The sequence below is a fragment of the Schistocerca gregaria genome, chromosome 3 (assembly GCF_023897955.1).
Source record: "Schistocerca gregaria isolate iqSchGreg1 chromosome 3, iqSchGreg1.2, whole genome shotgun sequence".
NCBI lineage: Eukaryota > Metazoa > Arthropoda > Insecta > Orthoptera > Acrididae > Schistocerca > Schistocerca gregaria.
The window spans coordinates 914,739,469-914,755,446 of NC_064922.1; positions in this window are offsets into that span (position 1 = coordinate 914,739,469).

The window sequence follows — 15,978 nt, forward strand, 5'->3', positions numbered from 1 at the left end:
AAAGTGTTGGTCCACTTCTGGCATTTACTCAAGCACTTATTAAGCTTGATTGATAGAGTTGTCCTTCTGCAGGATATCGTGCCAAATTCTGTCCAATTGATGCATTGTTGTCATTGTGGTCTTCAGTGCAGAGACTGGTTTGATGCAAGCTCTGCATGATACCCCATCCTGTGCAAGCTTCTTCATCTCCCAGTACCTACTGCAACCTACATACTTCTGAATCTGCTTATTGTATTCATCCCTTGGTCTCCCTCTACGATTTTTACCCTCCACGCTGCCCTCCAGTACTAAATTGGTGATCCCTTAATGCCTCAGTACATGTCCTACCAACCGATACCTTCTTCTAGTGAAGTTTGATACAAACTCCTCTTCTCCCCAATTCCATTCAATACCCCCTCATTAGTTATGTGATCTACCCATCTAATCTTCAGAATTCTTCTGTAGCACCACATTTCGAAAGCTTCTGTTCTCTTCTTGTCAAAACTATCTACCGTCCACGTTTTACTTTCATACATGGCTGCACTCCATACAAATACTTCCTGGCACTTAAATCTATACTCGATGTTAACAAATTTATTTTCTTCAGATTAGGTCTTCAAAATCCAGAGATGATTGGAGAAGCTGCCAATAATGTTTCAAATTTTCTCGCCTGGGGAGAGACCTGGCGACCTTTCTGGTCAAAGTAGAATTTGGCAAGCGCGAAGACAAGCAGCAGAAATTCTCGCCCTGTTTTGGCGGGCATTATCTTGCTGAAATGTAAGTGCAGGGTAGCTTGCCATGAAGGGTAAGAAAATGGGATGTAGAACGTAACTGACATACCGCTGTGATGTAAGGGAATGACAACGAAAGCGATCCTGCTATGAAAAGAAATGGCATCACAGACCACCACCCGTGTTTGTCGAGCCGTACCGCACGTGACAGTCAGCTTGGTATCCCACCACTCTCCGGAGCGTCTCCAGAAACGTGTTTGCTGCTCACAGCGACTCATTTTGAAGCGGAACTCGTCACTGAAGCCATTTCTACTCCAGGCCGTAGACGTGTGTGGTGACGCACCTGACAGTAACAGGGTTGTGGCTCTCTATATGGCCCAACAGCGAGGAATGATGGGCTCCATTTCTTTTGACAGCAGGACCCCATTGGTTGTCATCTGCGGTACCCTTACAGCAAAGAGATGAGTCAACGATATTCTTATAACCGGTTTATTGCCCTTTGTGGCAAGCCATTTGGCTTACATTCAGCAAGATAATGCCCCCCCCCCCCCCACACGGCGAACGTTTGGCAGGCCACTATGACCGAGGGGTTCTAGGCGCTTCAGCCCGGAACCGCGCTGCTGCTATGGTCGCAGCTTCGAATCCTGCCTCTGGCATGGTAGTGTGTGCTGTCCGTAGGTTAGTTAGGTTTCAGTAGTTCTAAGTCTAGTGGACTGATGACCTCAGATGTTAAATCCCATAAAGCTTAGAGCCATTAGAACCATTTTTTTAACGGTGAAAGTTTCTATTGCTCTTTTGCTGCCTGCGAGTCCCTACCTTGGCCAGTGAAAACGCCGGATCTCTCTCCAGTTGAGAATGTTTGGAGCATAATGGGTAGGGTCTGCTAAATCTCGGGATTTCGACAATCTAACCCGCCTGGACTGAATTTGGCTCGGTATCTCACAGGAGGACATCCAGAAACTCTGTCAATCAATGCCAAACCGAATAACTGCTTGCATAAGGGCCAGAGGTGGACCGACATGCCTCAATTTGAGAAATCATCCAATTTATCTTCAGTTGTAATTATTTATCGGTCTGTACATATACATCACATCTACCGATCTGCGGTCTATTCGGCTAATTCCTTCGTGGTGAATCGGATTCTTTTGTTTCTTTCAGTATACTTTTCTTCATGATCCTACTGAGAATCTCCTTCTTTTTCCTTCTACTTTCCTTAATTTCCGCATCCTTTTGTGATCACGTCTCAGACGATTCGTTTCGCTCCTTCTCCGGGCTTCCCACAGCTCAGAATTAACTGTCAGATGTCAATAAAATTCTTCTGCGTTAGAGACCGCATTGTCATTTATAAATGACAATGCGGTCTCTAACCCAGAAGAATTTTATTGACATTGACAACGGCCGCGGAAGCCTACGGTTGCATTTAACTGTCAGATGTTTGGTTATTTACTTCTCAAGTTACGCCTGTTTTTGATATTATGAGACTTGCTTCAACCAGGAATGCTTCATTTGCCTGCTTATTATACCCTTTGTCCTTCGATCGTCATGCGTTGTTTAGCTCTCAAGATAGCAGAAATCCTTTGTTTTCTGTGGTACAAGGTCCTCAATTTTGATGTTAAATTTATAGCTAATCTCTTGTTTGTTGCTCCTCAATACCTTCGTATTTCTTTTATTTACTCTCAATCCACAGTCTAAGCTCACAACACTGATCGTCGCCTTCAACAGATCTTGTTGTACTGGCTCGTTTTCACAGAGGACGGTAATGTAAGTAGCGAACATTGTCTCCGTCAACTTTCCTCCCTGAAGTACGACGTATGTCTCAGAACTTCATTGAATGGTCTCAGAAACTTAAGGAAACAACAGTTATAAACAAAGTACTGGTTGTCATCTGACAAAAATTCATCATAGATCAAGTCCTTGCTGTCGAGAAAGGCGATCAACACTTTATTGACCTTGAATTTTGTCAGCTCAATTTGTTTTTGGGAAGGCGGGGAAGACGATGAACACCATCTCATTGACTGCCGCTTAGTCTCAGGATCGTATTTGTAGCAGTGGGCCTCAGCTTCTGAAGTGGTGCGGATGTCCAACAACGCGTAACATCGGTGCAGCATCGTGCCCGTCGTTTCTTCGATATATAGGCAGAACACTACAGGAGAAAGACGACACCCTCGCCTGATTCCCTCTTTAATCCGCGCCCACATCTATATACCGCCCTTGTTATTCGCTGTTGGTTATTGTGCAATTGTATAGAGCCCTCTTTCCTGCATACCTAGTTCCGTAAGAACTGTGAACACCTTGCACCATTTCAAATAGTTGAATGCTTGTTTTATTTCTCAAAACTCTTGAAGGGGTCATGATTTTTCTAGAATTTGCTTCCACTATAAATGGTAGCGCTAGACTCGCCTCTGCTAGTTTCACTTTTCGTAAGATCGTCACCGAACCGACCCTCAGTGCTATTTTACGTTGTTCCGCTCAGCAGTTCGGATGCACGAGCCATCAAGCTGACTGTAAGACAGTTCTCGCATTTATCTACCGCTGTGTTAATGATGGACGTAACAGTGGATGTGGTCTGCGCTATGATTGTACTCAACTGCTATCTGTCTCACAAGTTGCTGACATCCGATATATTTCATAATACTCGGTATTGAAGCAACTCGCCGTTAGCGAGAAGTTACACCATATAACCCTCGTCTTTAATTTTTTTATTTTATTGTATTTTACGCACTATAAGACGCACCTTCATTTTTAAGCAATTTAAAAAAAAACCATTTGTACCATTTTATTACTACACTGCAAAGCAAGATTAAAAAAATTCTTGGCTTATGAAAACGAACTGACTTTCAAAATCCCAAAAATCATTATTTTATAGTTCTGGGCATTTTGCATTGAGTCCTCTATTTGCAGATTTAGTTGTCCCCATTCTTTTCCGTTCTTCTTTCCTAGCCAGCCAATCGCAAATAGTTTTTTCTGTTGGAGGGTCGAAATGCTGCTTGGATGCTCTGTTTCCATGTTCTTTTGCATATGCTATTACTTACGATTTACGGCCTGCATCATATGAGCAACTTCTGTTTATTTCCATTACGAAACTAGCTACTATCAAAAATACTGTACTCTTACCAATAAGACAAATCATCACTTTCAGTTCAAGTTCACTGGCACCGTAGACTGCAGTGACGCATCATGGGCTAGATATTGTTCTGGGTTTGTGATGGCGGGCGGAAAGTAGACAGTGTTACTAAGTTCGCGAATCCTCGAAACTCATGTTCGTCGCATCGGTTTACGGTTACTGCCTGTTCAATCCAATGTTTCCAGACAGATACGTTACCTGCGGCATCGAATATATGGCTATTTTTAAGACTGAAGAAAATTTTAAATCAAACGCTGGACATTTTTATATTAATTTCGGGTTTAAGACGCACCTGAATTCTGGAGCCAATTTTTAGAAGAAAAAAGTCCGTCAGAAGTCCGTGCAATACGGCAAGTATCCGTTCAGAAAGGACTTTCCGTGTTACTGAGACAGTGTGAGCAGCTGCGTCATCTTGATCCTCCCCGTGGGTCCGCCGTGGTGCCTCTGAGATGCCGCCGGCATTCCCTCGCGGTCTTCAGATCCGGGAGGCGCGGCGGCTGTGCTCCTCGAATGAGCTACCGGCAAAGAGCCCGATACAATCACCGGTCGCCTTCGTGGACGAGACCGTTCGACTGCAATCCAGGATCTGCCTATCCAGCTTCTGCCAGGAGAACAGTAAAATCAGGTCTATATTTTTAAAAGGTGTTGGTGCTTCTAAATTGATATCCAACTGTTTCTTGTCTTTGATATATTGCCCCAAAAAGTTGTTTCCGGCACGTTCCCCGAAGGATTCGATGCAGCTATTTCGTTGCACTTAAAGGAAAAGAAACTTTTTAAGTTCTTCCCTTTAACTCCATGAGGCTAACATTTGTAGTTATGGTGACCCACAGCATTCTAAAACGCAACTCATTTGACATAGTAAGGTAAAATAAATTTCTTTTATGTACATCAATGACCACAAAACTTTTGTTCCTTATTCATCCGGTTTCGCTGAGCAAAGACCGTTTACAGATCTGCAGCAAAACACAGGAAATGAAATGCAACTAGTGGAGATATTATATTTTAAAACAATGAAGCATGACATAAAGAAAAATTATTACTTTCATGGATGTGGAAACACGCGCTTAAAGTATGTACGTACATAATGAAGTCACAGTGGCAGCATCTCACAGTATGCACAAAGTCAGCTTAGCATAGTAACAATTGCTTAAAATATGCACAGTGCGACGGAGTCATATTGTCAATAGCACTTCCTCTCGTTACAGACTGTCGTATAGTAGCCACAGCATATGCTTGTACCGTAAGGTCGTTAGATGCCGCTGCTGCCGATCTACACATATTAGTCCATTATAAAATTGTACTGGATGCAATAAATGAAGAGTCCAATAGGTACGGAATTGGAAGATTTGTAGGTTATTACAGCGATCATTAGACCTACTGATAGTCTTGGGAGAGACAGTCCTGACAAAACTCTACCATCTGGTGAGCACGATGTATGAGACAGGCGAAATATCCTCAGACTTCAAGAAGAATATAATGATTCCAGGTGTTGACAGATGTGAAAATTACCGAACTATCCGTTTAATAATTCACAGCTGCAAAATACTAAAGCGAATTCTTTACAGACGAATGGAAAAAACTAGTAGAAGCCTACCTCGGGGAAGATCAATTTGGATTCCGCAGAAATATTGGAAGACGTGAGGCAATACTGACCTTACGACTAATCTTAGAAGAAAGATTAAGAAAATGCAAACCTACGGTTCTAACATTTGCAGACTTAGAGAAAGCTTTTGACAATGTTGACTGGAATACTCTCTTTCAAATTCTAAAGGTTGCAGGAGTAAAATCCAGGGAGCGAAAGGCTATTTACAATTTGTACAGAAACCAGATGGCAGTTATAAGAGTCGAGGGGCATGAAAGGGAAGCAGTGGTTGGGAAGGGAGTGAGATAGGGTTGTACCCTCTCCCCGATGTTATTCAAATTGTATATTGAACAAGCAGTAAAGGAAAGAAAAGAAAAATTTGGAGTAGCTATTAAAATCCATGGAGAAGAAATAAAAACTTTGAGCTTCGCCGATGACATTGTAATTCTGTCAGAGACAGCAAAGGACTTGGAAGAGCAGTTGAACGGAATGGACACTGTCTTGAAACGAGGATATAAGACGAACATCAACAAAGGCAAAACGAGGATAATGGAATGTAGTCGAATTAAGTCGGGCGATACTGAGGGAAGTAGATTAGGAAATGAGACACTTAAAGTAGTAACGGAGTTTTGCTGTTTGAGGAGCAAAATAACTCATGATGGTCGAAGACGAGACGATATAAAATGTAGACTGGCAATGGCAAGGAAAGTGTTGCTGAAGAAGAGAAATTTGTTAACATCGAGTAAAGATTCAAAAGTCAGGAAGTCGTTTCTGAAAGTATTTGTGTGGAGTATAGCCATATGTGGCAGTGAAACATGGACGATAAATAGTTTGGACAAGAAGAGAATAGAAGCTTTCGAAATGTGGTGCTACAGAAGAATGCTGAAGATTAGATGGGTAGATCACGTAACTAAAGAGGAGGTATTGAATAGAATTGGGGAGAAGAGGATTTTGTGGCACAACTTGACAAGAAGAAGGGACCGGTTGATAGGACGTGTTCTGAGGCATCAAGGGATCACAAATTTAGCATTGGAGGGGAGCGTGGAAGGAAAAATCGTAAAGGGAGACCAAGAGATGAATACACTAAGCAGATTCAGAAGGATGTAGGTTGCGATAAGTATTTGGAGATGAAGAAGCTTGCACGGGATAGAGTAGCATGGAGAGCTGCATCAAACCAGTCTCAGGGCTGAAGACCACAACAGCAACAACCAAGTTCAATTTAAAATTATTAAAGGAAAATGGTTACGTGATGAGAAGTGATTCTGAGAAGCTCTTGTGGCCATTTAAAATAATAATAATAATAATAATAATAATAATAATAATAACGTACACAAGAAGTATCTTATGGAGCTTCTAGTCATTATCTTCGCATTGACATCCCGCCCTCGATGCTGATCATCGCCAGCCCTCGTCTTCACTGCCAGTCTTCGCCTCCATCAGTGTCACCATCGTTTCGTCTCCTGTTTCTCATCGCCGCCGCCTCCAAGTGTTGAACTTCACTACCACACCACGCCTAATACTCCTGGTTCCATCGCTGTATCATCGCAGACATTCTCATCGTGCCCAAATTCACCACAGCTCATCGCCATCGTCACAGCGCCGCTTCGGCGGCCGCTCACCACTGTCGACGCTGTTCATCACTTTCCGCCATCATGGACCATCTACACCTCTCCATCTCTTCCTCTCACTGTCACCACATTGAGCATGTCTTCTATCCCGCCCCCTACATCTGTGCCCACTTACCTACCGTTTCCTGTACTACTGCAGCAGTTACCCATCGAGCCTCACTGGACCGACCAACGCAAGCCGTGCTGAAGGACCTGCACAACGCCCAGGTAGCCATCACCAACGTCATATCCCGCCTCCTCTAAACAAACCTTCCCTGCAAAAGCCGTTAAGAAACCTGCTAAACGTCAACCGACTGACATCTCTCTCGCTCCCAGACCTAAAAACCGTAAACTGAACCTGTCGACACTTAGCATATGCATACGATTCCTCCTCTTACAACTTCTTCCCTACCATCATCAGCTTCATCCTCTCCAATTCTGAGCCGAAGTTCCTGAAACCCAAGTCCCACACCCTCGAAACAGACTCCATCTTCCTGAAGTCCCTAAACCGCAAGTTCCACACTGCCCTCCTTTCCAAAATTTCTCCATTACCTTTAGCCCCAAGCTTTCTTAACATTTATCACCACGATACCCAGGGCGTGACTCCCATTCCCCTACTCTGGGAAATGCAAAGTTAAGCCACAATCTACCAGACCTGAGCTCTATCCCAGTCTGTCCCTGTGATACCCTCACTCACCACAACAATTGCCCCCATCCACTCCCACTGCTGGAGATATTATAAAATTCACTAAAATACCTCTCCAAAACATCCATTCATTCCAACGTCCACACACCCACCAACACATCGCCCACTTCATCTTCCATCTCAAAATCCAAGCCATTTGCTCCAACAACCAGGTCCATTTCGTCTTCACCCACTTCCGCACCCTTGTCTAAGCCCCTCAGACCTCATCCACACAAACCAATCCTATCCAATATAGTGGCGCGACAGCACTGAAAATCCTGCACCAGTCTCTCCCCACCAATAAACCACTTGTAATACATACCCTAGCCAACACAACGTCCATACATTTATCCTTAATAAAACATTCCTCTAAAATTTATCCTTAATGAAACATTCCGTCAAAATTTTCACACCATCGAATCCTTTCTCTACGCCCTTCACCACACAGATAACACTACTCACGTGGCCTGAAGCGGAGTTGCAATTGGTCACAACAAGAAAATCTATGTTCGGCCAGAACCCTTATACAATACCCCCAAACTCCTTATACTCACTCTTTTTTCCAGACCGTAACAATTGCCTTTGCCATTATCTGCATCCGACCTAAACAGACCATCCCCTGTGGCTTCCTCACCCATGCAGATCGTACCTACTCCACCTATATTATTGCTGCCACCTCAAAATCCATATTATATCATCCGCAGAGCTCCAGCAGTGGCATTAGTTTATTGTCTCCCAGCCACCTGACACTGTTACCACCCTACGTCCAACTCCTAATCCACTGCATATGGGAACATTTCTATATGTTTTCCTTGCATTCACAGCGCCAAATTCTTACCTTATGGCAGAAATAGGAACTAATTTGTTCCAGCGTAAATAGGTTCCAAATGAACGCAGTGGAATATGTACCAGTAGCTGCACTTTAATTATAACCACTTGGTACTTTGATTTCCGTGTCCCGTTCCCTCAACGAATTTGCAGGTGGAATATGCCCAAACAGTTTCCTGAAACATATACTGGGACTAATTATCTGCAACCCTAAGCAGAGGAATAACAGGGTTGCGATATCAACAGACATCTCAGACCTACCTCGTTCTGTACATTCGTAGCCAATCCGCCCGTCCTCTACCTTTTGAAAGCTGACTGTCTATACCAAGTACGCAGTCGTTCTTAAGTTGAGCTCCAATTCGCTTGGCTCATCACAACGCAGAAAGAGGTTGACCCACCACATCAAATAAATAGCACACCACTCTGGTAAAGGCACACTACATTGTTGAGGTCGTCTCTTCTACAATTGGTTTGGTGAACATAACAACAAAAACTTATGCTTAAGAATTCCAGGGGGTATACAGTAGACTATAAGTACGATTAGCAAAAAACACTTCAGATTTAACTCACTAGTGACTTTCATTTGAGATCAAAGTTATACAACTTGCCACGCGAAACGTGATGATAGTTTTGATTCCGCTTTACAATAAGACGCATGATATTATCGAAGGCGATGAAAATATTGACCATCGCAGTCCCTACCTATGTAACTCTTCATATGTTGATTTTGTCAACGTAACATAAACAATTAAAAAGCTTACTGTGTCATTCAGGTTGAACTGCCCTTAGCTACAGGTCCTTTCTCAGCCAACACATGATTGTTATAAATACCAATCCTGTTAGGAGTGGAGATAAACTGCAGAGACTTCGAAGCCTGGAACCTGTGGTACAAGTTTTTGACGGCACTGTATATAACACATATTCTGAAGTAAAGGGGATGTTTCACGTAACGGCATTAAAGTTACTGAAAAACTGTTGCTTATAAAGAAACCGTGAAGAACATTCCGCAGAAGAAAATTTTGTACCTACCAGTTTTTATATAAACTTCCAAAACACTGGATGTAACGCATTTTACTAGTAGCGTTGAAGTCACCACTTCCTATCATACTGGCTCAGCCAGTGCACGTCTCCAAAACTACGAGCTAGTGTCTACGCTGTGTTAAACGTACTCATACTCCCGTGACTGACTAACAACTAGCTGTCTCATTACAAAGAGGCTTGGTAATATTGTGCAGAATGGTTCTAGCGACATTTACTGGATTGACAAGAGATGTAACGCTATTATTGATGTTACCTATGTTTGTCTTCTCTAACTTCTTTGTCTGTTATTAGTTAATGTGACTTATGTCTAACCATATTCTCTGTTGTGACGTCTGTATTAATGTTTTATTCAATATATATGACGATTTGTTTTTGTTGTGGTCTTCAGTCCTGAGACTGGTTTAATGCAGCTCTCCATGCTACTCTATCCTGTGCAAGCTTCTTCATCTCCCAGTAACTACTGCAACCTACATCCTACTGAATCTGCTTAGTGTATTCATCTCTTGGTCTCCCTCTACGATTTTTACCTTCCACACTAGCCTCCAATGCTAAATTGGTGATCCCTTGATGCCTCAGAACGTCCTACCAACCGATCCCTTCTTCTAGTCAAGTTGTGCCACAAACGTCTCTTCTCCCCAATACTATTCAATACTTCCTCATTAGTTATGTGATCTACCCATCTAATCTTCAGCATTCTTCTGTAGCACCACATTTCGAAAGCTTCTATTCTCTTCTTGTCCAAACTATTTATCGTTCATGTTTCACTTCCATACATGGCTACACTCCATACAAATACTTCCAGAAATGACATCCTAACACTTAAATCTATACTCGATGTTAACAAATTTCTTTTCTTCAGAAACGCTTTCCTTGCCATTGCCAGTTTACATTTGATATCCTCTCTGCTTCGACCATCATCATTTATTTTGCTCCCCAAATAGCAAAACTCCTTTACTACTTTAAGTGTCTCATTTCCTAATCTAATTCCCTCAGCATCACCCGATTTCATTCGACTACATTCCATTATCCTCGTTTTGCTTTTGTTGATGTTCATCTTATATCCTTCTTTCAAGACACTGTCCATTCCATTCAACTGCTCTTCCAAGTCCATTGCTGTCTCTGACATAATTGCAATGTCATCGGCGAACCTCAAAGTTTTTATTCTGTTGCTCAATATACAGATTGAATAACATCGGGGAGAGACTACAACCCTGTCTCACTCCCTTCCCAACCACTGCCTCCCTTTCATGTCCCTCGACTCTAATAACTGCCATCTGGTTTCTATACAAATTGTAAATAGCCTTTCGCTCCCTGTATTTTACCCCTGCCGCCTTCAGAATTTGAAAGAGAGTATTACAGTCAACAATTGTCGAAAGCTTTCTCTAAGTCTACAAATGCTAGAAACGTAGGTTTGCCCTTCCTTAATCTAGCTTCTAAGGTAAGTCATAGGGTCAGTATTGCCTCACGTGTTCCAACATTTCTACAGAATCCAAACTGATCTTCCCCGAGGTCGGCTTCTACCAGTTTTTCCATTCGTCTGTAAAGATTTTGCGTTAGTATTTTGCAGCTGTGACTTATTAAACTGATACTTCGGTAATTTTCACATCTGTCAACACCTGCTTTCTTTGGGATTGGAATTATTATATTTTTTCTTGAACTTTGAGGGTATTTCGCCTGTTTCATACATCTTGCTCACCAGATGGTAGAGTTCTGTCAGGACTGGCTCTCCCAAGGCTGTCAGTAGTTCCAATGGAATGTGGTCTACTCCGGGGGCCTTGTTTCGACTCAGGTCTTTCAGTGCTCTGTCAAACTCTTCACGCAATATCATATCTCCCATTTCATCTTCATCCAGATCGTCTTCCATTTCCATAATATTGTCCTCAAGTATATCGCCCTTGTATAGACCCTTTATATACTCCTTCCACCTATCTGATTTCCCTTCTTTGCTTAGAACTGGGTTTCCATCTGAGCTCTTGATGTTCATACAAGTGGTTCTCTTATCTTCAAAGGTCTCTTTAATTTTCCTGTAGGCAGTATCTATCTTACCCCTAGTGAGATAAGCCTCTACATCCTTACATTTGTCCTCTAGCCATCCCTGCTTAGCCATTTTGCACTTTCTGTCGATCTCATTTTTGAGACGTCTGTATTCCTTTTTGCCTGCTTCATTTACTGCATTTTTATATTTTCTCCTTTCATCAATTAAATTCAATATTTCTTCTGTTACCCAAGGATTTCTACTAGCCCTCGTCTTTTTACCTACTTGATCCTCTGCTTCCTTCACTACTTCATCCCTCAAATCTACCCATTCTTCTTCTACTGTATTTCTTTCCTTAATTCCTGTCAATTGTTCCCTTATGCTCTCCCTGAAACTCTGTACAACCTCTGGTTCTTTCAGTTTACCCAGGTCCCATCTCCTTAATTTCCCATGTTTTTGCAGTTTCTTCAGTTTGTATCTACAGGTCATAATCAACAGATTGTGGTCAGAGTCCAAATCTGCCCCTGGAAATGTGTTACAATTTAAAACCCGGTTCCTAAATCTCTGTCTTACCATTCTATGATCTATCTGATACCTTTTAGTATCTCCAGGGTTCTTCCATGTATACAGCCTTCTTTCATGATTCTTAAACCAAGTGTTAGCTGTGATTAAGTTGTTCTCTGCGCAAAATTCTACCAGGCGGCTTCCTCTTTCATTTCTTAGCCCCAATCTATATTCACCTACTATGTTTCCTTCTCTCCCTTTTCCTACACTTGTATTCCAGTCACCCATGATGTAATGTCACCCATTGTAATGTAATGTAATTCTAATCAATGTAAGGATGAAATTTTAAAAGTCTTGTAACTGATGGAAATGTTGGAACTTCACCTCTGATACTGGTTTACGCAAAGGGAAGCTCATGTAAAACTTCGAGAAAAGTCCGTCAGCCACAAAACTAGCTTTTTGCGAACAGCAAAGGCGGATTTGGCAGCCGAACTGCAAGATTCCTTTGTGATAAGAATTAGTCGGTGGTTAATAGGCAAAGTGTTCCCATCTTGTGACCTAAACGACTCAAGAAGAACAGTAAGAGTATTTAACATTGCCTCGGATGCGGAAGTAATTGTTACACAGCAAGAGTGATGGATACTTTTGCCGCCTTTTTTGAATAGCCACAGGAGATCGACACCGCCATCATCTTCTTCTCAAGTTGTCGCTTGAGTACTTTATAACGGCATGGACCAGTTATGCAATTTCTTTTTCATTAATAATTTTTTTTTCTGTAAACTACTTGTTGAGCACCTATATTTTGTCCTTAACCGTTTACCTAGACAGGGTCCTATTCCAAGTACTAGTTCGTTTTCGAGTATCCTCCTTTATTGAAATATAAAGCAGTTACCTCCCTTAACAAGAATGAGTCAACTTTGTGGAGTCGTAAACTACAGAATTACTCAGTGGGCCTCATGATGGAATAATTCCACGTAATATCCATAAAAGGGTAGTTAACGTTTCACCAAAGTAAATTACAGAGACAAGATTTAAAATATTCCGTTTAAATTTTTTTATTATTGAAATCTTAGTACTGAATAATAGTTACCTACAAAAACTGTGTTGCTTCATCATAGTTACTGGCTAGTAGACTTGAAGGGTTAGCATAAGAATTAATTACTGTGCAGGTTTGGAAATAACACTGTTTACAACTTCATGTGTACATAGTCAATAATGTTTCTTATATCGTGTGGTGACTAAAATATTCAGCATTGGTCTGAGTCTACTGTTAGATACGTTTCTGGGTCCCTGTGTCAAAAGTTGAGCCAAATTTAAATTTCATATTACAATAACAGTACTCAAGGAGTACAACTCCTTGTGTTTATAACTTGTGTGAATTACAGTACGCAAATAGCTACAGTTATTCAAACTGTACAAGATCCGGGTATCACATGTCCTATTTGAGATAAATAGTACAGAGGAAAGAATAATCCTTGAGAATACAAATACTAATTAGTACAAACGATATACTTACCTGAAAAACATTTCAATAACAGTATTTTCAAATAATTGAACTGTTAAAAGAACCTCAACTCCAAGTGAGTAGTGCTCCACCATAAGTGAATCATCTACTTGTAATGATCTTTACTTGCTGCTTTATTACACAGACAGTAAGTGCTCTTGCCAGCCGGTAGTTGACAAAACATTTTAACATCCCTTTTAAGATATTCATGCCAAACCACCGGTATAATGCTTGCTAAATTGTACTACTGTATCCTATAAGCAAAAATATTATTTCATTATCAAGTAATGTAAGTACTAATAGTTAACTTTCTTTATGAACAGAGCGAGTAATTGGTGCAATTTCGCCTCATTAGGCCAGCGAGCGTTTTCCTTCTACGTCATTACAGCTTAATTTATAACTTATAGAATCTTCGTTCGAAACCTGTTTGTTCTACTATTGTTTCCTTTAAATGTTAATCTTTTGAAAAAGGAAAAATTGTCCGATACCTTATTCATAACACACAGTCACGTCAAAATTAAATCCTTTCACACGAGTAACATTATCTGTTAATTGTTAGTTTAGTACTAGCCGGTAGTGTTATATTTATCTTTTGCCCCTTGACAGGACTAATATTAATGTTGGGGAAGAACCGCTATAGAGAGTCCGGTTGTAAAAATACCTTACTTTTCGATGTTACTGGTAAAGATTATGATTATGATTACTATTATTATTATTGTTATTATTATTATTATTTTGTCTTTAGGTCCGTTTGATGTGGCCAACCACGAATACCTCTCCCCTGTCAAAATTTTCATGTACATCCTCAATTATTTGCTGGATGTATTGGTTCAAATGGCTCTGAGCACTATGAGACTTAACATCTTAGGTCATCAGTCCCCTAGAACTTAGAACCACTTAAACCTAACTAAGCTAAGGACATCACACAACACCCAGCCATGACGAGGCAGAGAAAATTCCTGACTCCGCCGGGAATTGAACCCGGGAACCCCGGCGTGGGAAGCGATAACGCTACCGCACGACCACGAGATGCGGGCACTGGATGTATTCCACTCTCTCTCTTCCTCTACAGCTATTATGCTCTACAGCTTCCTCTACTGACATGGAAGTTATTCCGTGATGTCTTAACTAATGTCCTATCATTTTGTCCATTCTTCTTGTCATTGACTTCCATATAGTCACTTCCTCACCGATTCGGCAGAGATCCTCCTCATTCCCTACCTTATCAGTCCACCTAACATTCTTCTGTAGTTCCACATCTTACCTCAAGTGCTTCGATTCTCCTCTGTTCCGGTTTTTCCACAGCCCGTGTTTCACTACCTTAGAATGCTGCGCTCCAAACATATAGTCCAAGAAATTTCTTCCTCATATTGACGTCTATATTTGATTCTAGTACTATTCTCTTGTAAACGAATGCCTGTGATAGTCTGGTTTTTATTTCCTCCTTACTCCGTATGTCATGGGTTGCTTTGGTGCCTAGATAGCAGTTGTGGAACTGCGCCTACTTCGTGATCTCCAATTCTGAAGTCACAGTTTCTCGCTGTTATATACACTCCTGGAAATGGAAAAAAGAACACATTGACACCGGTGTGTCAGACCCACCATACTTGCTCCGGACACTGCGAGAGGGCTGTACAAGCAATGATCACACGCACGGCACAGCGGACACACCAGGAACCGCGGTGTTGGCCGTCGAATGGCGCTAGCTGCGCAGCATTTGTGCACCGCCGCCGTCAGTGTCAGCCAGTTTGCCGTGGCATACGGAGCTCCATCGCAGTCTTTAACACTGGTAGCATGCCGCGACAGCGTGGACGTGAACCGTATGTGCAGTTGACGGACTTTGAGCGAGGGCGTATAGTGGGCATGCGGGAAGCCGGGTGGACGTACCGCCGAATTGCTCAACACGTGGGGCGTGAGGCCTCCACAGTACATCGATGTTGTCGCCAGTGGTCGGCGGAAGGCGCACGTGCCCGTCGACCTGGGACCGGACCGCAGCGACGCACGGATGCACGCCAAGACCGTAGGATCCTACGCAGTGCCGTAGGGGACCGCACCGCCACTTAGCAGCAAATTAGGGACACTGTTGCTCCTGGGGTATCGGCGAGGACCATTCGCAACCATTTCCATGAAGCTGGGCTACGGTCCCGCACACCGTTAGGCCGTCTTCCGCTCACGCCCCAACATCGTACAGCCCGCCTCCAGTGGTGTCGCGACAGGCGTGAATGGAGGGACGAATGGAGACGTGTCGTCTTCAGCGATGAGAGTCGCTTCTGCCTTGGTGCCAATGATGGTCGTATGCGTGTTTGGCGCCGTGCAGGTGAGCGCCACAATCAGGACTGCATACGACCGAGGCACACAGGGCCAACACCCGGCATCATGGTGTAGGGAGCGATCTCCTACACTGGCCGTACACCTCTG